Source organism: Bubalus bubalis, chromosome X (assembly GCF_019923935.1).
Source record: "Bubalus bubalis isolate 160015118507 breed Murrah chromosome X, NDDB_SH_1, whole genome shotgun sequence".
In the NCBI taxonomy this organism is placed as follows: Eukaryota; Metazoa; Chordata; class Mammalia; order Artiodactyla; family Bovidae; genus Bubalus; species Bubalus bubalis.
This window is the reverse complement of record NC_059181.1, coordinates 18526872-18549047: the sequence shown is the minus strand read 5'-3', so window position 1 is coordinate 18549047 and position 22176 is coordinate 18526872. Positions and strand designations below refer to the sequence as shown.

Here is a 22176-nt window from a genome sequence, read left to right as displayed (position 1 = left end):
AATGTATTAGCAAAGGGTTCCATTAAAAAGAAAAAAGAAGGCAAGTTTGCATAACCATAGGCAAGAACAGCTAATCTTTCATCAAATGTAGACGTTGTAAGACTTCGTCCAATAAACTGTCCATTGATCATAGTGCTTGAGACCTCAGCTTTGTGTCTCTCTTCCTTCCTGCTTCTTCCTCTACCCTCTCCAGCTGCCCTGGGTTACATTTCCTTTTTTGAATTATTCAGATGAAATATTGGCTGGCAGCCCACACTGGTTAGCAGCTATAGGATTTTTTTTCTTTCCTTTTTTTAAAAAAACCCATCCTGCCAATGGAGATTTCCCGTTGTAAGAATTTGGGCTGTCTAGCTCTAAAACTGTAGCCATAGCCCAGAGCCCATCCTGCGTTCTTGCAAGTAGGTTCCAGAACTCCTGAGACCTGTGCTCATTGGACTTGGACAGCTAGAGTTCGGTGCATGGGTCTGCACCCCCAAACCTCCCTTGCTCACCTGAGCCCCTCCCATTTCTCCTGATACTGCTTGGGTCGGTGGGCTGAGGAATTGCATACACAGACATCAATGGCAAGGCCCTTCCAGCCAGCTCTGTTTTTGTAAAGTAAATAAGATAATTCAGGTAATTCATTAATTTAAGAAGATAAGGAATTAAGGAACTAAGGTAATTATCCAGATGAATTTGATAAAAATTACCTGAGAACTTTTAAATCAATGAAAGAATCAAACTTTTCAGATAATTGTCTCTTTACAACAAAAATATGACCTTTGAAGTCCCCTACAGAATTTTTCATTAACCAGAAAAGGGCATTTAAAGAACTGGCTTACTGACTTTAATATTCCCTTTTTAAGCCTCCACCTGATTATGACCAACTTTTTATTACTCCTAGGTATTCTATGTAATGAATCTGTCATTGACTCTGAGACCTTAGCACATGGGGGTGTCCTGTAAATATGAAACACATAAGAAACCATCTTCATTCTATCCCAGGCTTCATACTGACCCCCAGGTCACCTGGGCCAAACATAAATTTCCAGTTGAAGGGAAGAATTGTGTACCAGGATCAGGGCTGTCTTTGGCCCTGCCCCCACTCATCAAAGCTAACAGTATCCTACTACTCCTTATAATAAACAGGGAGCTGGATTGATTGGCCTTGTCAGGCCAGATAAATAGTTCATTGTGCTGAGCTCAAAAGCTACATTTTTTCCCACCCCAAATTAATGAAAAACCACTTTTTTTCCCCGTAAAACAAGGATCAGAGGCTAAATCTGTGGGATGATTCTAGTTACTTGTAAACACTTCCGTCCAACTAATTTTTTCAAGTTTTACGAGTTATCGTAAATGACCAGTCTCCTTCCCTTTGTTTCCATCAAGCTTTGTCCCTAGAAATCTCTTGGATGTTTTTGTCCTTTGCTGTTGTTATGGAAGGAAGTTGCCTTCAGAGTGTAGTAACAGGCTACTTGGATTCACTAACTTGGAGTTTTTCTTATAGTATATGAGTCCACCTTGTGGTTCAGCCTTGGACCTTGTGTGAATTTGACAGAATTAAATTCTATATCTATATCCTAAAGATGTGACAGATTCTTTTTCTTCATCTTTATCAAATGTGAGATGATTGTTTACTTTATATGGGCTATATCATTTGATATAGGCTTAGCAATGGTTTAATAAAGATTGAAGTCTATTTCTATGGAAAGTAACCGTTTTATTGAGTCCCGAACTTGAGACAGACTGAGCTGAAGAAATATTGTGTCCAGAAGTTTTTGCACTGGGGACGTGCCTCACTTTGCAGCAGGGGCAAATGGGTTGTAGTAGCTCATGGTGTGGGATGAGCTCACTGGCCCCCCACCAAAGCACCTGCAGAAGGTCAAAAGATACTTTACATTTCATGGGAGCTATTCATAGCCTTGAGAAAAGGCCAGGACCATGGAAACATGAGTTTGGGGACTGATTAGTTTCAGTTTTCAGCTTTAACCTTTGCAAAGCTCTACAGAGTTGATTTAGGGAGGTACTGGAATGACTCCCCGGGCTTTTTATTTAAGTAAAAGATGTGACTGAAATTGAGAGAGAGAGAGCAAGCAAGTGAGCAAACAGATCATCCCATTGTCCTGGCAACCATTAGCTATATATTCCAGGCATTAGCACTATTAAGGACAGTTGTATCTGCTCTCACCCTTGGCCACTTCTCTGGGCTTTACCTGAGTCACAGTGAGGGAGCTTCCTGGTTAAAATAAACCTTCCCCAAGGCCTGAGAGGTTATTTTTTATGTAAACTTGAAGCATGGATGGTGTATATCAGAAAGTTATCCCAGACTCCAGAATATTAACAAATTACAGTCAGAACATGTAAAAACTTTTCTTGGAGTAAAATGTCATTCTCATGAACCAGAAAGAAAAAGATTGTTTCCTTCTGAGAATGATTTATTCTTTTGCTTCTTCCATCATAGAACCCATATAGGAAAGTAGTGGGCCCTCCTAAATTTCAACGTTACTACATGGAAGTTTATTTTTTAAAGACACTCACACCTTGAGTTTAAAACCATAACTGAACAGAATGGATGCTTTAACAGTTAACAGCAAATATAATAAATATATCCTTGAAAATAAGCAAGGAGGATTTTGTTCATTTGAATATGGACTCTTCCAGTTGAAGTAGAATATAATTAAAAATCTTTTGGTTTCACCCTTATAAGTGTTTCTCATCGAGGTTTATCCATGTGATAGGTTAAATGTCCAGCCTGGAATCAGTACCCTGCTGGCCTCTGTGAGGATCAGCTTCTGTTTCAGGGTTCTTGTTGCCCAGTTTTTGTACCGTTAGCAGCCTCATGGGGAGGCTGCCTCTCTCTGAACCCCTCCTGCTGCCTGTAATTTTGGACATTGTTCTTTACTCACTTTGGGATGGATACCAACAGACATTCCCTAACACATGTTTCCTGTGTGCCTACTATGGTCCTGGCCCCATGCTTTGTGCTGGGACAGAGAGAAAGACTAGAAAAATACCAGCGGGTCCTGCCAGTAAGCAGTTCCAGTCTGTTGTGTCACTTGAGAAATGTTAAGAAAGTGCTGCACATTTCTTATATCTTTTTTTCTGGCACAGTGGGGATATATCTCTTATTTACTTCTGTCATTCTGAATGTGAAGCCACTCCGCATGTTTCTGGTTAGCTTTATATGTCCTTGTTTCTATTTCCAGTTTTTCATGAATTCAGTGTTTGGTAAGTCTCTATTGTATTTTGCACATTTATTATTCTTTGCTATTATTATTATTGTTATGCTCTCCTGATATACAATGTATTCTATAATCATCTTTTTAAGTCGCTCTGCTACTTTGGCATCTGCCTTCCGAAAGATAAACTGCTTTTACCATCTTTATTTAAGGTTTGTTATGCATTTGCATTTTACTGCCCCTTCCAGAGATTAATACGGAAAGATCTGAAGGTTTAAAGGATGTTATGTAACAGGTATAGTGCTGATGCTATGAGATAAGATTCAAGATGAGATGGGGGAGGGTTGCTATCCAAGTTGGTAATGTGGCTATGACTTTGAAGCACACGACTGTTTGAAGCTCGTTTCTTGTATATTTAGTCCTTCAGACAGGTTTAATTCAAAAGTGTTCTTTGCCAGAGGGACCAGCAGCTGCTCTGCCTCTGGTGACACACTGTTGCTTTAAAAGTTAGTGCATAAATTCTCCAGAATTCATTTTCTGTGTGGATGGGGCTACATACACGCCCCTCAGAGTAACATGGACCCAGTGTTTGCCTCACAGAAGGTCTCTCCATTTTGGTCTGCTGCCTGGAGTTGTCAGAAGAATTTCACCTTCCGTTTATGCTTCTTCTTCTCAGTTTCAGCACTAGTCATTCTAATCCCTAAACACATTTGGCCATAGTGACCTCCCTCCCATGACTGTATGAAAGGGGAATGTTTGTTCAAACTTTCATTTCTTGAGCATTTACTTAGCAACTTTGAATAATATCCTTGAGGTATCCATTGGCTTGTTCGTCAGAACGTGAGTGAGTGTGTGCGTGTGTATGTAAATGTGCACATTCTGGTGTGGAACTCTTGTGTTGGCTCAGAGGCAGTGCATGGATCGATTCTTTGTTTGAAATGAAACTGTAAACAAAGGATGGAACAAGTGTGTCCTTAATAAAGAAAATGTTAACTACTTTGGTTTTCAAGTGCCTTGTTGTTTGAGGTAGATATGAGATCTGGGGATTTGTTTCTAGAAGCAAGTCTTTTTCCTTTCAAATTTCTTTTTGGAGAAACAAATATGAGTTACCTCCAGTTAACTAGGAATCAGAAAAATGGGGGGTATTGAGTCAGATTTTTCTTCAAGTTTCCAAATCATCTGTTTTACCTAAATTGCTGGCTTTTAGTGAGGGTTAAGAGAAGGCATTACTATTGTGTGGAAGCTCTTGGCTGTCACTTCACCATGGAGGGACAAAAATAAAGCTGGCCACCTGGCAATGAATGTAGATGAATATCATATATAGTCATGCAGTAATATATATGTCTATCTAAATGTGTCTGTATATGCATTTATGGTCTTTTCTTTTGCCCCAATGGACCTTCATTCTTGAAAGTTTGAGAGTAAAGGGGCCATGGAGAGGTCTAATGCAGTAACTGGTCCCTTGCTGCATTTCTGACATGTTTTATTAGGAGTCCATGTTAGGACCAGTAATTGGTGTTAGAGTATGTTGCTCTTGTCCATTTTGTCATCTTTGTAGTACTGCTTGCTGGGCCTAGGGTTAGTGATGAAAAGAGTGGAAAGAAGTCATTCTAGAAGGATATTGCTATCACATTTTTTCTGTCATTTTTAACGTGTGAGTCATTGACAAAATTATTTTTAGAATTTTTCTTCTATTATAGTTATCTCCTTTTTATCTCTGTGCCTGGGGAATAAAACATTAACAGTGGAGTCATGAGTGTCCCATGGAACAATCAATGGTTGAGACTTCAACCCAAGTCCTTGCAGAGGACCCTCCCTGAAGTGGTTTTGTGGTGGTGGCTCCACCTGCTGGCTCTCCTAGGAAACTCCTCCTCCTCCCCGCCTTTTCTTTCTCCCAGGGAGAGTCTTGAGCAGGATGCCTTTGGTTCCTCTGATTTAGTGTTCTCAGTCTGTGCAAATCCATCTCAGACCCATGGCTTCTCACATTATACACGTGTTCTCTTTGGCTCCTTTCCTTTCTCTTCTAATATTTACTCATTGAACTCATATAATCTATTTCTCTGTCCTTGTTCCATCTCTTATACCCCTACTGACCAGGATAATTGCTGATAAGCATTTTAAAAAAAAAGGACTCCTGTAGGCAAAACTCTAGGTATAGATACTAATTTGGACACAATAAAGAATTACACTAAAATCCATGTGGGTAAGCCATGGTCTCCACCTTCATAGCTCCAAGTACTCCTAACTGCTGCTTCACTTCTTGTTGAACCCAGTTTTACTCAGAGGCGTACTATTTTATTACTGATGTTTTCTTCAGTTGTCAGCAGGTAGTGAAATAAAAAGCCAAGTGAGTTTGCTGGCTTCATTATCATTTGTCAGTTCTCTACAGGAAGTCCCTTCCTGTTTGGGAAGGGGCTGCCCCTCTACGCTCCTCTGGATATACCACTGAGCATAAGTGTTCTTGATAAATAAATCTGTTTCTTCTTTGATTTTATTGTTTTACTTTTTTTACTTGATGACATTGCAGATGTACCTTGTTTTAGCTACATTGTGGGTTAGTCTGGGAACTTAATCACCACTTACGACTTTGTTTCTATGGGAAAAAGCATTTGGAGTTCTAAACACTGCATAGTGCATAACCACTTGTGAATCTCACTTGATTTTTTTTAATTTTGTATTTTACATTGCTGGCATATAGCCTTAGGTACCTTTTAAAAGTCAGAGAGTCTATATAAGTGGGAATGACTGAAGTTGTCTCATATTGTAGAGGAGTTTATGATTCACATGGTGCAGAATGCTGGAATTGTATAAGCTTTATGCAACATACCAGGGTCCAAGGACAGTGTTGGGTTCAGCCACATAGCACCATTGTATATAGTACTTATTTTCACAAGTCCTGAGTTGAACCTTGGTGTGCTCAAGTTTGGAGAAGGCAATGGCACCCCACTCCAGTACTCTTGCCTGGAAAATCCCATGGACGGAGGAGCCTAGTAGGCTGCCGTCCATGGGGTCGCTAAGAGTCGGACACGACTGAGTGACTTCACTTTCACTTTTCACTTTCATGCATTTCTTGCCTTGAGAATCCGAGGGACGGGGGAACCTGGTGGGCTGCCGTCTATGGGGTTGCACAGGGTCAGACACGACTGAAGCGACTTAGCAGCAGCAGCAGCAGTGCTCAAGTTTATATTTATAAGGCATGTTGTAAAAGAGGTTGGTGTTGTATGTTTCCATGCACTAGAGAAGAGCCCATGCAAATAAGCTTGAATAGAAAGCAGACCAGCATTTCCCAGCACGTGTTAGGCAGAATTGTAGCCCTATAAACTATTCTCAAATGGGGAATGAAGAGAGAGAGATAAGGAGATAAAGAGAGAAAGTTGTCTGTCAGGACAAATAACTTTCAGCCTCAGCTATGCATGTGCTAAGACCCTCTTAGAGACTGATAAACATATTATAATTTTGCAGGCTCTCAGATTTCCTATATAAGGAAACCTGCTTCTCTTTGACCACTGAACCACATTTTACTGGAGACTAGTTAGGATTCCACTTTGAGATGTGCTGGGCTTTAAAATGCAAAGCAAGGACTATCTAAGCATGTCTCACATCATCTTCAGATTCTACCTTGGACAGGTTATGTTAGAATGAGTGAGTGTAGATGGTGATGCTGGCACTGAAAGTAATGACTGATGTTACTTCTCAAACCCGTGGTTGTGAGTAAACAAGTTAGATGATGCTACGAGAACATTCCTGAAATCTAAAATTTGAAAGCTATCCTTTTTGGTTGTTTTTCAAGTGACAAGCTGAAAATTTTTTCTCTTGATCATTTTTTGCATCCTCGTATCTAAGAGTGTCTCCCTGGGCTGGGTTTTGGCAGGAAAAGTGGGCTGAGAGGGCAGAGCCAGTGAACTAAGAGACCAGGTCTACCCGGGACTTGAGTCAGGATGGAACTTGCTCATCCAGTGGTGAATTTTATAATGGTGACTGAATGGTGGTCCCCCATAGTCAAAACATTTCCATTGTCTTTTCTATCCACTTTAGTAGAAATATAGGGAATCTTAGCTTTTCTTGACTCTATTAAAACCTGATTGGACATGAAAAAGAGTTTTATTCATTCTTTCCCACTCCTTGTGAAAGACGTGGGCATTTTGTGTTCAGATAATGAACCCACCTATAGGGCCATGAGAATAAGCCATGTAGCCTGCATGGCTTGTTGTAGAATCATAGAATTCCTGAGGTGGCTGAGGTCCCTGTTAGTGGCCCAGGATTTGGCCTGATTCAGGGATCCATTTGTCAAGATGCCAGGCATGAGGACATGGAGTCTCTGCTCAGCAGACCTGAAAGGACACCCCTCTGATCTGGGGTGCTGTGCTTTGCTGAGGCCCACATGGGCTCCTCCTTTCCAAAGGGAGCTTATTCTCAAAAGAGAGCTGATAGGTTAACTGAAAGTAGTTCGTTGGAGGTCTTGTGTTGGGACAGCAGCTGTCCTCACTTGTAGAGAAAGCCCTGGAAAGGGGACCTTTTCTTCAGAAGCTTCCTCATTCTCTTTTAATTACACAGGTTGGTCATACTGGTCTGTCATCACAGCCTGGTCCCCCGATGCCATCTGCAGCCGCAGTTCAGTCTTTGGACTTGTGGTTTTTTGTGCTTGTGAGGCTCTGGGACTGCTAGGCCCTGAACAATGAGGACGTTTCATGGCCTATCTTCCTAAGCCATGGTCAGACTGACAGCGGGCCCAGCTGCAATGCTGGGTGGGCCACCCTTTTGTCTGCAACTAGAAAGGGAAGGAAAGGACAGCTTGAAGGTTTCCCTGGGTGTGTGTATGTGTGCAGGTGGCGGGGGAAGTGCATTCCAGGGTGACTGAACTTCTTGTTCCATTTATGTTTCTCTGAAGACCTCAGTAAGCTCAGTGACAGCAGGGCCTTGTTACAGGAAGAATGGCTGGGGACAGAGTCCAGAACCCCTTCTGCTACACCCCGGAGTTTCTGTGGGACTTTGGGCAAGTCTCATGCTCTTGTTTTCTAATCTGTAAAATAAGGAGAAGCTACTCTTGTTAATTCCCTTAGGGAAATTATAAGGATAAAAATTAGGAAAGAGAAGTTTGGGGGCAGAGGGTGGTAATAGTAGTGTAGGGCATCACTCACTGAATATAGTAGTAGTTGTTATTCACATGTATACCTGTGGCGGATTCATTTTGATATTTGGCAAAACTAATACAGTTATGTAAAGTTTAAAAATAAAATAAAATTTAAAATTAAAAAAATGAATAAATAAAAAAAATAAAAGTGATAAACTGCTAGTAGGGCCCCAGAGTGGTGGGAAGAAATTATTGATGTCTGAAAAATACTAATAAAGTGTCCATGAAGGGGCCAGTGATCAGATGCACACAGAGCACTCTCTAGTTTAGACTATATGGTAGGCCATAAAATAATTCTTAATAATTTTAAAAGGATTAAAATCATGCAAAGTATATTCTCCAACCACAGCGGAATGAAATTAGAAATCAACAACAGACCTGTGGGAAATTCACAAATGTATGGAAATTAAACAACATACTCCTAAATAACCAGTGGGTCAAAGAAGAATCCACAAGGGAATTTTAAAATACTTCAAAATGAGTAAAAATGAAAACACAGCATTCAAAAATTTATTGCAGACAGCTAAAATAGTGCTTAGAGTGAAATTTATAGCTGCAAATGGCTATATTCACAAAGAAAACATCGCAAATCAATACTTTGTTTTTCCAGCTTCTTTGAGCTATATATAACATTGTGTAAGTTTACGGTGTGCCACATAATGATTTGATATACATACATATTGTGAAATGCTTATCTCAATAAGGTTAGTTAATATATCCTTCACCTCTTAATTACCTTTTTTGTGTGTGTAGTGGTAAGAACATGTAAGATTTGTCTTTCTGTGGCTTACTTCACTTAGCATAATGCCCTCAAGGTTCATTCACATTGCCCTTATTTCTATGGCTGTATAATATTCCTCAGCGTGTTTGCACACCCACACCTGTGTTTGTATCACTTTTAAAAATCCATTGTTCCATCAATGTACACATAGGTCATTTCCATGTCTTGGCTATTGTGAATAATGCTGCAGTGGACATCAGGGTGCAGATATCTCTTAGAGGTAGTGATTTAATTTTCCTTTGAAATAGAAGCTAGAAGTGGGATTGTCAATAACCTGTTTACCCCAAGAAATTAGAAAAAGAAGGGTAAACTAAACTCAAAGCAAGTGGAAAAAAGGAAACAATAAAGCTCAGAGTGGAAATAAATGAATGAGACTAGAAAATCAATACAGAAAATAATTGAAACCAGAAGTTGGCTCTTTGAAATGGTCAACAAAATTGATAAAGTTTAGCTACAGTGATCAAGAAAAAAGAAAGAAGACTTAAACTGCTAATATGAAGAAGTAAAAAAGGGACATCACTATTCATCTTAGATAAATTAAAATAATTATAAGGGAATACTATGAATAACTTATACACTGCTGGTTGGATTATAAAATGGTACCCCTGCTTTGGAAAACAGTGTAGCATTTCTGGAAAATTTTAAGTATGGTTACCATATGACCCAGTATATCACACCCAACGAAAACCACACACAAACATGTATACAAATGTTCATAGTAACATTGTTCCTAATAGCTAAAAATTGGAAACAACCCAGATGCCCATCAACTGATAAATGGATGAACAAAATGTGGTTTAATCTCTACAATGAAATATTATTTGGCAATAAAAAGCATGAAGTACTGATACATACTGCAACATGAATGAGCCTTGAAAACACTGCTAAATGAAGGAAGCCAGATATGAAAGATCACATATTGTATGATTCCATTTATATGTATGTCCAGAATAGACACATCCCTATAGACAGAAGGTAGGTTAGTACTTGCCCAGAGCTGGGTATGGGAACGGAAAGTGACTGCTAATGGGCATGAGGTTTCTTTTTGGGGTGACAAAAATGTGCTAAAATTAGACTGTTATGGTGGTTGCACAATTCTGTAAATACATAAAACCCATCAGACTGCACACTTAAAATGAGTGAATTTTATGGTATGCAAATTAGATCTCAGTAAAACTATTTAAAACAATTGCCCCATAAATTCGTGTTACAATGCGTCATCTGACTGTGTCTGTCTGTCCTCCTTTTCTTTTCCGTCCTCGGCCACTACCCCGGCCCAGCTGAGGGACAAGACGTGTCATTGCATTTATTCACATTTTTACAAATTATATATTTCTCAGTGAAGCTTTATTTTTTCCTCATTCAATCAGTTGCCTAGGAGATAGTGAGTCTGAGGGATCAAAAAGACACTGTTTTGCTAGAGATGACCTAAATATTAGATAATCGATTTGAGAAGGGTAGAGAACTGACTGTGGCATTCTATTGTTCATTTCTTGAGGGGAAAAAAATGAGTTTCCTTGTAAATCAAAAGCCAGACCTCTTATTTTCTAAATTCTGTGCTTCATAGACAGAGCGTTTGCTGGAAAGGAAAGAATCCGTTTATGGTTCCAGCTTTTCTTGCCGTTGTCAGTAACTCTCCGTTGGCTATTTTAGCTCCTAAATCTTCATCTGCAGTGCTGATGATTTCTTTAGTAAAGATTCTTAGATGTGTCATCCCAGACAAAAGCATGTGTATATTTGGGGTGATTTTAAGTTGTTATTGAATCGATTTCTGGAAGGCTTACAGCCAACTTCCACCACCACCAGAAGTGGGGAGAGTGCTTATTAGTGTTTTTAGCTGGAATTTCTTTGATTAATAGAGTACTTCAACCTTTTTTCCCCTCTCTTGTTTGTTGTGTTCTTGGCTCTTATATTGAGATCTGTATACAATTTTTCTTACTGATTAGTATATTATTACTTTGTCATTCACAGCGGACTGTGCTTCCTGGTTTGTTGGTCTTTCATTTTGTTTGCAATTGGTTTTGATGTACAAAAATAGTATATTTATATGTGGATTTGCATATTGATGTTTTCTTTGGAGATTTTTCTGAATAAATTCTCACCTAATTTTTCTTCTTTATACAAGCTTCGGTTTTTAACTTCCAATTTTTAATTGATAAGGAATTTTGATGTAGAGTATGAAGTTGGTGTGCAAATTGATTTTTATTTTGCAATAGCCACTTTGCCAGGACCACTTATTGAATAATCTAGCCCCCCCCATTCATTTGTGATACCTCATTTATCATTTAAATATTTTTGGACTTTCAGTTCTCTACCGTTAATTTGTCTAACCATTCTTATATCAATATTGTTAACTGTTGGGGCTTTAGAATACATTTGAATATATGATATGGCTTTTGTCCTTCCTGTTATCACTCTTCATTTTCAAATACATTTTAGCCACTCTCACTTGTCCATTGTAAAATCATGTCATCGAGTTAAAAATTCCATTGGTATTTGGATTTGAATTACATTAAATTATATGTCAATTTAGAAAGAATTGACATTTGTTCGACTTTGTTTAAAAACTTTGTATTGTATTATATAAACTGCCTTTATATATAGGTGCTTATATATATTCTTATATACATAAGTGAAACTGTTTTCTCCCCTTCACCTTTTCACCTAAACATCTCAGGGGTCCAGCTCTGGCAAATATATCACCACATTAAAACATATATCCCCTTCTGAATTCTAAATTGTAGTGATCTACTAACATAGGATATCACTCTGTTCATTCAAGTTATGGTTTTATCTATGCTGTCTTGCTTACCCCTTTTTCCTACATAGATTTTGGTTATTGTTGGCTTTTGTAAATAGGATCACTTCCCTTTCATATTTTTTTTTCTTATTGCCAGTCCACAGAAGAATTTAACTTTTGAATGTTTCTGTCATAATAGCCATTTGTGGAATACTCTTGCTAATTATTGATGAAAATGTTCCTCTTTGATATAGTACTTATTTGAAGGTGGATGGGTAGAAATTACAGTTTTATTTGAACAAATGACGTTTTTTAAACAAAAACTCATTAACTTTTTTCAGTAAGATTATTTCCTCTCATTAGCTTTAGTTTTATTTTTAAAAATTTTGTTGAAACATAGTTGATTTAAAAATCCCTTGACTTTGATAGAACTTTACAGTTTATATAGAGACAGACTGAAAGACTCATTCACTTCACCACCATGAAGGGTGGTGAGAGAAACATTATTTTAAATATAAAGAACTGAGGTGGGGAGAGGTGAGAAATGACTTGCCCCACACACCGATAAAGGTAAACACAGAAGGTCTCTTGCTGCCTTCATTGTACAAAAATATATGCAGTAATACAAATAATAGTGTCAGAAAAGCTTTAGTGGATGGCTGATCTTTAATGGTTACTTTTGGATACTTGTGAACTGCATTTCATGCTATCAGTACATTTATATTCTTCTTCTTTGTCTGTGTGTGTATTTCGGTTTTGGTTTTCTTTATTAGATTGTAAACTCCTTGAAGGAAGAAACCATATTGTATTCATGTTGGAATCAACTTTAAATATTGGATGGAAATACACTTGACCCTTGAACAATGTAGATTTGAACTGCCTGGGTCCACTTAATACACACACATCTTTCAATAGTAAAAACTACAGTACCTCGTGGTCCATGGTTGGTTGAATCTGTGGATGTGGAGGAACCGTGGATAGAGCGCTGACTATAAACTATACCCAGATTAGCCCCCATGTTGTTCAAGGGTCAACTATATGTAGTTGTTCTCAAACATCCTAACCTTTTTGCAAAATGAGATACCAAAAGGAAACTATCAGAGAGAGAACAAGTGCATTAAGTTGTGTATTTAGGGAGAAGGTGTTGAAGTTCTGTGATTCAGAGAAATTATCTGTTACTGAGCACTGAGGAGAAAGGAGACTTATTAAGTGTCTGTTTTGGAAAGTGGATTATGAGAAAAAGGACTGCATCTAGCTCTAGACCTGATAATGTGCCATTAGTTGAGAGTGAGAAAGTGAAGTACATTTCCAAAGGAGGAAATTTGAACCAGATCTTGAGTAACAAGATTGAAAGTAGAATTAAGTCATAAGGGTAAGTGTGTTTGAGGAAAGGCTCCTAAGTGTTTCAGATTTCCTAGGTGAAGTATATCTGGGGCATGAGAAGGTTTAGATTTTATGTCATCATTTTAATCTGTGTTTGATTTTACACCCTTCCCCAAGGTCTTCTAAATGCAAGTGGATAGGGTTCAGTTTATTTCCATCCAACAGTGTACCTGTCTTCCCTCGTTTCTGGGCTCCTTCCTCTCTAATATTTGAGTGCTCAGCGTTACTATCAACAGAGCCGAAGAGGGAAAGTGAAGATACTCATTAAAAGAGATGGCTGGATTATGTGATTATATGTTAATTTTGTTTGTCTGGAACCCCACATTTATTATGCATTACTGGTGATTAGTATCGTGTTTTCAGATTTCAGTTTAAGTAAAGTCTGTCTGTGTAACCACCTCCTGTTGGCTTGTTGAAGATGCTGCAGCTTTGGATCAGGGAGCTGTCTTCCCCAACTCCCCCTTGGATGGGTTCTTCAGTATTGTCATTACTTGCAAAGAAAAATCAGATTTCCCAAGGTTTTGTTATTGAGTTTTCCCTTTATTTCTTTTAATCCTTTTTTCTAGGCCCTGGTATTTGACAGAGTAAAGCAAAAAAAAAAGCAAAACAAAAATTCCAACCATATTATAAAAGTTATCTTTTTAAAAAAATGTTGTTTAGGGAAAAAAAAGATACCCGTTGCTTTAAGCTTGACTTTTAAAAAGCTTCAAAGCAACTCTTTAATGCCATTAGAAATAGTTTGTTTCTTCTGAAGAAATTAGCTTTCTTTTGTATAAATCTTTTAGATAAAAAGTAAGATGCTTGAAGTTATATAGAAAGAGAAAAAGTAACCAAGATGCCAACGTGTCTGACACTGTGTAGATAGGGACTAGCAAACCCAGATGAGCCAGGAATGGAAATTCTGATTCCATTTTGTACATATATGTACACCTCACAATATGCTTCATCTTTGCCTCCTGAGCTTGGGCTGTATAGCCCTGACCTTCTTGCACAGAATTAGTGTGTAATTCACAGTCATCTTTAAGAGCCTCCTTCTCGCCTTCTCTCTTTTCCTTTCTTCCTTCTCTCTTTCCACCCTTCCCTCTGTGATGTATTACTCTTTAAGCTGCATCCCATTCTGGATCTAGGCCCAGGCTGTGCATATGTCTGCATATGTTGCATATGTGTTAACAGCTTTTTTTTAAAAAAAATTATTTATTTTAATTGGAGGCTAATTACTTTACAATATTGTAGTGGTTTTTGCCATACATTGACATGAATCAGCCGTGGATGTACATGTGTCCTCCTGTCCCGAACTGCCTTCCCACCTCCCTCTCCACCAGCTTTTATTTACATTTGTGTGAGCTTGACTGGAATGACATGGATCGTGGAAATCCAGGTTTGACCTGCAGACAACCTTTTTCAGTTTATTAGAAAGCTTTATGTAGGGTACTATTTCACTTTTCTCACTTCCCATTGATCTGCTCGGGTGGAGATGTTAAATTAAAAAATGACCAACCTAAGTAGCAAGAAGGACGAAAAGAAGAGATGCAAGCCTCAGTTGGGTGGTTCTACAGGATCAATTTCTCCCTCCATCCATATATTCATAAATTATGAACTGTATCGATCTATTCATATTGATGTGTGAACTCATTCTATAAAAAGCCCAAGTTGAAGTGGAAAATGGAAAGTGATCATTTATTAGAGCTGAGGAGTGTCAGCTTTGTATTGAAACCAAACCAAACTACACCAGACAGACTCCAGTGGCCTCCCTTTCAGTCTTTAGATTACATGGTGCCAGATGAGGCTTGGGTAACCAGGAAGGCTTGGTAACGGTTGCCAAATATCCTATCCATTTTCAGTGGCTTAGAACTTGACTGTGAGTGCATTGAGGCTAGAAAACCATTTGTGTTCCTTTTTTTCCCTTATGCTTCTGCCCAGGATGAGTCAGAGACCTTTATTTGAGTACTCAAGAGACATTCATATAGTTCACAGTACTCACAGCCATTAGCCATCTTAGGAAGGTCATTTCACCTTTGAAACATCAGTTTCTTCATCTGCAAATTGGAAGGTTGATTGAGAATTTTCCATTATTCTTTAAATCTGAGAACCCTTTCTGAGTTTTTGACTCTTTAGTTGCTAAATTTCCATATCTTCATTAGCATATAACTAGGTCTTCAGATTAGGGTCATGGTACTGTTTATATATAGTCCTGTGAAGCATTTTAACCTGTGTACCCTCAGTTTGGTCATTAAGCCTTTTAGAATGTTAAAAAGGTGAAAGATCGCAAATGCTTTCCAGGGTCTCCAGGAAGGAATGTGTGTGTGCATGCGCTTAGTTGCTTCAGTCATGTCTGACTCTTTTGTGACCCTATGGACTGTAGCCCTCCAGGCTCCTCCGTCCATGGGATTCTCCAGGCAAGAATATTGGAGTGGGTTGCCATGCCCTCCTGCAGGAGATCTTCCCAACCCAGGAATCAAACCCAGGTCTCCTGGAAGGAATATTGGAATCCATTTTGTATATTCTCAGCAGCCCATTCAAGTTCTATGGCCAACAAATGTTTGTTGGATGAATCAGGTTCCGACATGACCTACTGGAAAATTCTGGAGAACTTTAGAGGATTTTGGTTCTTTGCTGAGAAAGCTCCATGGTGGTTTATTGAGCAGTGAATTTAAAACAGTGTTTCTGCCTTTGGTAAACCATCATGCAGGTTTCTTACTCAGCTTGATTGTACAGGGTTGAATGGGTGGTAGGATGTGTGTTCATTTTGTGTTCAGATTAGCATGTTTCAGAATCCTACCTCCCCCAGAGACTTTTTTTGTATCATCTCTGTATTTATTGCAGTGGGTGTGGAATAAAATCACTCGTGGCAAATTGGGTTGATTTGCAAACGTAGGAACCAATCCCATCCCCTCAGCTTTGTCAGATGATGCCTGAAGACTGCTAGCTAAGTGATGTAGATCCTTTACCATGTTTAATATTTCAAAATAAGGTTTTAATAAAGAGACATAAAATCAGATCAAGAAGGGACTTGAACGGGTATTTGTACACCCATGTTCATAGCAGCTAGGAAGAAATTTTGATATATGCTACAACATGGATTAATCTTGAGAAAATTATGCTAAGTGAAATAAGCCAATCATAAAAAGGACAAATAGTATATGATCCCACTTGAATGAGGTCCCTGGAGTAATCAAATTTATAGAGATAGAAAGTAGAGTGGTAGTTACCAGGGGCTGGAGGGAGAGGAGATATGGGAAATTTTGTTTAATTGATATGGAATTTTAGTTAGGGAAGGTGAAAGAAGCTCTGGAGATGACTAGTGGTGATGGTTGGACAGTAATGTGAACGTGCTTAATGCCAGTGAACTGTACCCTATGTTATGTATCTATTACCACAATTTAAGAAAGGATCATGAGTGGAAAATACTCAACACCCTTCTACCCACCAACAGCTAAGAAATTTTAAAAATTAATAATTACCATTGACACATCATATCTGTTACACTACCTAAATTGAATTATGTGTCTTCTGAGGAGTGGAGAATGACTTGGGTGATAGAATTCTGGGATCAGATCAGATCAGATCAGTTGCTCAGTCGTGTCCGACTCTGCGACCCCATGAATCGCAGCACGCCAGGCCTCCCTGTCCATCACCAACTCCCGGAGTTCACTCAGACTCACGTCCATTGAGTCAGTGATGCCATCCAGCCATCTCATCCTCTGTCGTCCCCTTCTCCTCTTGCCCCCAATCCCTCCCAGCATCAGAGTCTTTCCCAATGAGTCAACTCTTCGCATGAGGTGGCCAAAGTACTGGAGTTTCAGCTTCAGCATCATTCCTTCCAAAGAAATCCCAGGGCTGATCTCCTTCAGAATGGACTGGTTGGATCTCCTTGCAGTCCAAGGGACTCTCAAGAGTCTTCTCCAACACCACAGTTCAAAAGCATCAATTCTTTGGTGCTCAGTCTTCTTCACAGTCCGACTCTCACATCCATACATGACCACTGGAAAAACCATAGCCTTGACTAGACGAACCTTTGTTGGCAAAATAATGTCTCTGCTTTTGAATATGCTATCTAGGTTGGTCATAACTTTCCTTCCAAGGAGTAAGCGTCTTTTAATTTCATGGCTGCAGTCACCATCTGCAGTGATTTTGGAGCCCAGAAAAATAAAGTCTGACACTGTTTCCACTGTTTCCCCATCTATTTCCCAGGAAGTGATGGGACCAGATGCTGTGATCTTCGTTTTCTGAATGTTGAGCTTTAAGCCAACTTTTTCACTCTCCACTTTCACCTTCATCAGGAGGCTTTTTAGTTCCTCTTCACTTTCTGCCATAAGGGTGGTGTCATCTGCATATCTGAGGTTATTGATATTTCTCCCGGAAATCTTGATTCCAGCTTGTGTTTCTTCCAGTCCAGCGTGTCTCATGATGTACTCTGCATATAAGTTAAATAAGCAGGGTGACAATATACAGCCTTGACGTACTCCTTTTCTTATTTGGAACCAGTCTGTTGTTCCATGTCCAGTTCTAACTGTTGCTTCCTGACCTGCATGCAAATTTCTCAAGAGGCAGGTCAGGTGGTCTGGTATTCCCATCTCTTTCAGAATTTTCCACAGTTTATTGTGATCCACCCAGTCAAAGGCTTTGGCATAGTCAATAAAGCAGAAATAGATGTTTTTCTGGGATAGGAGAACAGAATTCTGGGATGGGAGAAAGTTCCTTCTGCTTTATTTCCCCACTTGCATTTGTTAGCTGGAAACAAACATACTAAACAAGTAGGAAATTAGTAACTTTTTCCTGGCCTTTGAAATGAGTGTTTCTAAAAACCTCTAAAAAGAAATCTTTCTAGAAACTTCTTTTACCCTTTGTGGCTGGGTGAATAGGGCCAAACAGTCAAGGGAAATAACACTTAACTTACCAGCATAGAATGATACAGTGTATTTGCAGCCTTTATCTTTCCTGAGTGTGTATGTGTGTGTGTTTGATTAGAAAACGGATTTATTAAAGGCCCGAGGTTTAAGACCCAGAGAGATAAATATATAACATCACTGTGGAGAAAGGGGCTTCTTTAGGGAAAAGACCTCTGCCACCACTGATGCTGAGAACTGGACATCAGAAATTCCATTACTGCCCCTTCCAAGGAGTGCAGTGCTGGTGGCATGGGCCATGAGGGTGAGGATGCCATGAGAGAGCCAGGCTTCTGCCGAGGAGGGTAGGTTTGAGAAGGGAGCAGAGGCAGAGACTCACATCTTTCAGAAGCATACAGCCCAGCCCTATGTGGGGCCTCCCAGGACTTCAGCCTCTCAGGGGAGCACAGTTACTCTCCTGGGGCCTGTGGTGACCACCACGGGTACTCAGGTGGTCCTCCTCATCCAGGAACTTATTCTGCACATGCCATAAGCAGGTCTTACAGAGCCTGAGCCGGTATTGCAGATGGACCCAATGAGCAGATCCCTGCAGGGACCCGGGTAGGGAGGCTCCAGGCAGAAGGCAGTGAGCCAGGCTTGGGTGGGGCACTGGTTTCATCCCCCTGGGTGCCAGCCACCAGGGTGCCCAGGAGGACAAGAAGGGCTGCAGAGAGGGATACGGCTTATCTTCATGGCCTTGCAGGAGGGCTTCTGAGGACCTACCCTGTGCCAGGCATTGTTGTATCACCTACCAGTGGCCGCAGTCATGCTTCATAATGAACAACCACAAAACCTCAGTGACAAACAACAGTAAGCATCTATTGCTTCTGAATCTGGGGTCAACTGGGAGCTAGTGAGGTAGCTTTTCTGGTTTTGACCAGGCTTCCTCATGTGTCTGGTGACTCAGACAGTAAAGAACCCGCCTGCCAATACAGGAGACCCAGGTTCAATCCCTGGATCGGGAAGATCCCCTGGAGAAGGGAATGGCTACCCACTCCAGTATTCTTGCCTGGAGAATCCAATGGACACAGGAGCCTGGTGGGCTACAGTCCATGGGGTCACACAGAGTTGGACAGGACTGAGTGACTAGCACTTTTTTTCACCTCATGTGTCTGGAGGCCTGCTAGCGTCTGCTTTGGCTTCAGCTGTCCTGTGCTGTGTGTCTCGCATGCTCCAGCAGCTCGTGGGAGCATATTCTCGTGGCAGTAGTAGAGGGCAACAGAGCGAGTATGAACATCGGAGTTCTCTTGAGGCCTGTGCTGCAGATTGGCACGTTGCTACCTACACATCACTTTGTTTCCTAAAACAGGTCACAGCATGTGGGGAGATCTACTCTGTCTTTAAGGGAGGCACTCCAAAGCCATGTGAGAGTCATGTGAGGGGTGAAAGAGTTGGGCCTAAACGTGGTCAGCACCCCCAGCTCTGTGTGATGTCCTAGTAGAAACACCTGGCAGTCCTCTCCACAGTCCTGAAGAAGGCGGCATCGTCTTCGTGTGACTGTTGGAAAACTTGAGGCTCAGAGACTTTCTGCTACCCATGGAAGGTTATACTTCTAGTGAGCGGTGTAGACTGGGCTTGGACTCATCTGTGAAACCGCCTCCTCTGTGCTGCCCTGCCCGACTCCACAGCACTTGGTATTACTGCCTCTCTGAAAACATCTATTTTGCCCTCTGTGTTTTTATCCCTCTCACCCCTGCTCTGCCTCTTTCTCTGTTATATTTTGCCAACGCATCTTCTCCAACTTCTTCAGTGTAACCAGTTTTTATGGTTCTGTCCTAGGCATCTTCGATTTTGGCTACTCATTCCCGGGCTCAGCCACTGCCACAAGGCACACGAACCCTCAGACCTCACCTCTGGGCCAGACCTCCCTCCTTCTCCCCTCACCCTCACCTCAACTTGGCCACCCCAGCTGGTTGCTGGTGTCTCGGCTGCAAGTCACAGACCCCCTGGTTTCACCTGGCTTAGGTTGTAAAGAATTGTCTCTCTTGTACAACAGGAGGTCCAGAGGCAGGGCAGCCTCCTTGGGCTGCAGGTTGTTTCTCCTCCTGCCCTGCCTCTCAGTGAGTTGGCTTTGTGCTATGGCCAGCAGATAGGGTGGTGGGTGGCCCTGCTTATGCCCCATGGGGGAAGGACATGGCTTCTCTACCTTGGGATTGCCAGAGCAGGCCTGTCCCTGTGTCTCTCTGTGCCACCCTGGCTTAGGGCTGCCCAGCCAGCCCTGTGCCCAGGTTCAGTTGTCTGCAGTGGAGTCCCCAGCTGTGCCCACGTGGCTGAGCCAGAGATTCTCCTGTCACACTCCCACTCCTGCTTCCTTCTGCATTTTCATTGGCCGTGTCATCCCAGCCTTCAATTCTTCCCATCAGCACTTCATGATCATTGGAACTCCTTTTTTAAAATTTTTTTATTGGAGGATAATTGCTTTACAGTATTGTGTTGGTTTCTGCCATATATCAACATGAGTCATCCATGGGTGTGCATGTGTCCCTCCCTCTTGAACCTCCCTTCCACCTCCCACCCCATCCCACCCCTCTAGGCTGTCACAGAGCTCTGGAATATTCAGTTCAGTTCAGTTCAGTTGCTCAGTCGTGTCTGACTCTTTGTGACCCCATGAATCGCAGCACGCCAGGCCTCCCTGTCCATCACCAACTCCCGGAGTTCACTCAGACTCATGTGCATTGAGTCGGTGATGCCATCCAGCCATCTCATCCTCTGGTGTCCCCTTCTCCTCCTGCCCCCAATCCTCCCAGCATCAGGGTCTTTTCCAATGAGTCAACTCTTTGCATGAGGTGGCCAAGGTATTGGAGTTTCAGCTTTAGCAAGAGTCCTTCCAATGAATACCCAGGACTGATCTCCTTTAGGATGGACTGGTTGGATCTGGAATATTACTCAGCTATAAAAAAAGAATGCACTTGAGTCAGTTCTAATGAGATGGATGAACCTAGAGCCTATTGTACAGAGTGAAGTAAGTCAGAAAGAGAAAGACAAATATTGTAATTCCTTTTTCCCCCCATCCTCATCTTCATTTGTTGCTCTTTCCTGTTTCCTGTTTTCCTGTTTGTTTCGCTTTTGAGATTATTACTAAAGACTTGTTGAGGGCTGGGGTCTGGGCTAGCCCGTCATAATCCACAAGGAGACCAGCTTAGCAACTGCTCACAGCAGTTTAGGATTTGAGAATTGAAGAGTCCTGGGCAGATGGTCAGTGGGATCAGAATGAAGAGAGTATCCTGCTTTGGGTGCTGTGCTGTCCCATGGCAGTGCCCATGGGGACACCTAATCTTGTCTCAGAAGTTGTCAGGGAAGGTGTCTGAGAAGGGAGTTAAGATTGCACTTTAGCAGTGTTTCCTGCTCTTCCTTAAAAGAAAAATCATACCTGGTCTCTGATTTGGACACTTACCTCCCCTTTATGTAGACCAGAGGTTGGTAAACCCCAACCCATGGGTCATATCTGGGGCTGCCTAGTTTGGGAAATAATGTTTTACTGGCATATGGCCACGCCCCTTCATTTACATATTGTGTGTGTGTGCGTGCGCCCTCCAGGAAGTTTCAGCTTGCAAAAGAGACTTCCTTACGTATATGATATAGAAAACTTTATCATGAAGCCTATTAAGGGAACGATACTAAAGTGTTGAGGCAAGTGCTGGGGACAAAAATCAGTGTCGTTGGAGGAATTCATGTGCATTTATTTCTCTCTGCTTCTCTGCCTCTTGATCTTCTTTTCTCTATTCCACAAAAGAATCTACATTCATTTTCTTGCCTCCAAATTTCTAGGTGGACCCTTTCTATACTTACAATTTCTAAATTTACACTTTTTACAACATTCTATTCCCTCCCTCAGAGGGTGGAATAAAGGTGTAGATTAATGTAGAAAATGAAAAGTCAGAGTGTGAGATACCATTTTTTTAATGCACCTTTGCTACTCTCCCACATTTCCAAGGAAAGTAGGACTTGCTTCAATAAAGGAGAAAATATTTTATTTGTCTTAAACAAAGAGATATGTATATCAGTAAACTGTTAAGGGGGAAAATTCTGCTTAAAAACCTTTCATACATGTAGCCCAGTCCCTTTATCTGCACTGCTCCTTTTCCTAAAAACCCATC

The 22176-nt window shown here is 40.9% G+C and overlaps 1 protein-coding gene across 4 annotated transcripts in view; it reads left to right on the top strand.

Annotated features, from left to right (window-relative positions):
- The window catches only part of SH3KBP1 (SH3 domain containing kinase binding protein 1), a 336343-nt gene that overhangs the window by 130076 nt on the left and 184091 nt on the right, over nucleotides 1-22176 (top strand). The gene's annotated exons all lie outside the window — the stretch shown is intronic.